The sequence below is a fragment of the Podarcis bocagei genome (assembly GCF_964188305.1).
Source record: "Podarcis bocagei genome assembly, chromosome: 8".
Classification (NCBI taxonomy): domain Eukaryota; kingdom Metazoa; phylum Chordata; class Lepidosauria; order Squamata; family Lacertidae; genus Podarcis; species Podarcis bocagei.
In genome coordinates this window covers 49,949,284-49,952,339 of record NC_138133.1, presented here as the reverse complement: position 1 = coordinate 49,952,339, position 3,056 = coordinate 49,949,284, and positions in this window count along the sequence as shown.

The following is a 3,056-nucleotide window of genomic DNA, read 5'->3' as shown; positions in this document are numbered from 1 at the left end:
TTCCAGATTCTAATTCAGTTATTCTGAATTCCAAGTGGCAGTTGGCTGTTAGATAGGATGGGGTACCTGAGGAGATTTCACATGATGCTCATTATAGCTTCTGTGCTGTCTTGTTCCTGAATAAAAGATGATAAAACGGATTCTTTTAACCAGGAAACAGCGAAACCCCACTCTCGTTCTCTACTCCCACAAGCATGCAAAATATCACATCCACTCCCTGAACCGTCCTCTATTGCTTGTTTTTGTACCTGGCTGCATCAGAGGGATGGGGAGGGTTGCAGGGTCCACCACATAGGATTGGCTGAGAGACCAGCTCCATCTGTCTCCCTCTCTTCCTAAGCTCTTATTCAGGTGGCCATTCCACAGTGGGAACGTAGGTTTCGGGGTGGGTTGATCATGGTGAGGGTTTGCCAAACGTGCCTTCCTCTTAGCTTGTTTCTCCATTTCGTCCTGAGTTTGAGTGTCTTCAAAGTCCATGACACCTTTGGTAAAAGCTGTTCACCAATTGGAATGCTCCTAGGCCAGTGTTTCCCAATTGTCAGTGTTTGTTTTACTTTTTTTTAGATTTGCCTTGAGAGAATCATTAAACCTTTTTTGTTGACCACCAGCATTATGCTTTCCATGTTTAAGTTCAGAATAGAGTAGTTGCTTTGGAAGACGATAATCAGGCATCCACAAAACATGACCAGTCAAACAAAGTTGATGTTGAAGAATCACACTGGTGATCTTTGCTTCTTCCAGTACACTGGCATTAGTTTGCCTGTCTTCTCAAGTGATATGTAAAATTCTTCGGAGACACCGTTGATGGACTCTTTTGAGGAGCTGGAGCTGGAGTTTATAAGTGGTCCATGTTTCACAAGCATATAGTAAGGTTGGTAGTACAATAGCTTTGTAAACAAGCATTTTGGTTTCCCTGTGAATGTCCAAGTCCTCAAACACATTGCACTTGCAGAGCTCAGGCAATGCTGGATTTCAGCATCAAAGTCTGCCCTTGTGGAAAGATAATTGCCCAGGTAGGAGAAGTGGTTGACACTTTCCAATGTTACATCATTGAGTTGGATTTGTGTTGCAGTGGGTTTATTTGTGCTTGTTGGTGCAGCACTTTGGTTTCTTGGATGTTGAGCGATGGGCCAAGCTTTCCATAAGCTTATGTGAAGCTATTTAGGATGGTTTGATACTAGGACTATGTGTACTTTACCCAGTGGCAGGCCAGAGACATTAACCTTTATCTTACTCCGTTATTGGGCTCCAGCCTTTCCTATTCCGATTAGGTTGTTACTTTAAAAGACAACTGTTCTATTAAGTTGCTGAGTGGTTGCTTCTCCTATCTCCTTTCAGATGGTCCTTAAGAGTCATTTGGAAGCAATCCCACTTAATAGGATCTTTAAGGGCTTGAGTGGTCATTTTGCGCCTTGGTTTCCTTCCTTGAAGCCTGCATTGAGGTATAATCTTGATAGCCATTGTGGAATGTATTAATCAGTGATCTGTCCATCAGTTGTCAGTCATCGTCATAGCTCTGGTAAGGAGTACATCGCGGCGATCTTCAGCTCAGACATACAGTGGTACCTTGGTTTACAACCATAATCTGTTCCGGAGGTCCAGTTGTAAACCAAAACAGGTTGTAACCCAAGACGGGCTTTCGCCAATGGGGCCTCCCCCCCCCCAATTGTTTGTAATTTTAAAAAGGGTTGTAATCAAAAAAGGGGACACGCACTTCCGGGTTTGATGTGGTTGTAATCCAAAACGGTTGTAATCCAAAGCAGTTGCAAACCAAGCTACCACTGTAGTCTAAGAGGTGCTAGTAGTTCAACTGTGGGTGCCTCCATGATATTTTAAATTTTTTTTTGGTTGAAATAGTGTGTTGGTAATAACAAGGTTGTGTGCTGCAAATATAGTCAAAAGTAAGATTCTGTTCTGGTTGCTGTTGCCAATGCCTTCTTTCCCAATAGATCGAAATCTCACCCAACTCTTGCATTAAATTCACCCAGGAGGATAATTTTATCCTCCTTAGGTTTATCTGATAGGATGGCATCCAGCCGATAATTTTTTCTTCTTTAATGTTTTCATTGGCATCCAGTGCATAAGCGCTTAAAATAGTAGCCTGTTGGGTTTTGGTGAGTTTTATTTGAAGGGTTGAAAGTTGCTCATTAATGCCGGTAGGGACTTCTGACAAGAGCTTTACAAGATAGTTTTTGAAAGCAAAGCCTACCCCATGTATTTGACGTTCTTGTTCAGGTAGACCTTTACAGAAGAATGTGTAGAGTTTTTTTTTTTTATTCTTTCAGTTGTCCCTCTCCTGTTCTTTGAGTTTCTTGAAGTGCTGCAATATCAATGTTAAAATGTCACAACTCTCTTTCAGTGATGGCAGTCCTGCATTTGGGACGCTTATTATCTGTGTTATCCAGCAAAGTCCATATATTCCATGTTCCAAAGTTCAATTGTCTTTTACAACTGCTAGGTGGTGACCCCACTGGGTGTGGTAATCTAGTCAGGGGGAAAAGCGAGGCAGACTATGTTTAGGGCACCTTTTCTAGCCCCTCCGCCTTTTTGGGGTGGGTAGAGTAGATCCTAAACAGGGCTGCTCAGTTGTGGATACAGCTGCTGAGCTACTCAACTGTCTCGTTGAGTCAGAATGACTGAATCTGTATCCACCGCCCATGAGCTGGTTCAGGATTTAGGGGCTTCCAGATTTCATGGTCCTGCCTCCGTTACCATTTGCTGATCGTCATGGGACTTTTTTTGGGTTTGGGATGGGTTTTTGGAAGATGCCTGTGTGAGAATTTGTTTTATGTGGGTAGATCAGTGCACGCTGACCAACGCACAGTCTTCACAGTAAGGCTCTGTTCCGATAGCATGAGTATCACAATGACTGGTAGATTCTTATCTGCTGCAGCCTTCATCCACCTTCACAGCTGTTGTAACATACCGTTTGTTATCTTCTGCCTGGTCTGCCGTTGAGACCTTCTTGGATCATTCTCTGTCTAGCTCCTCCCCTTTGACCTTACCACCTTAGGTGAACCTGCTGGGAGTATGAGACTCAGGACGGCTTCGCTCAC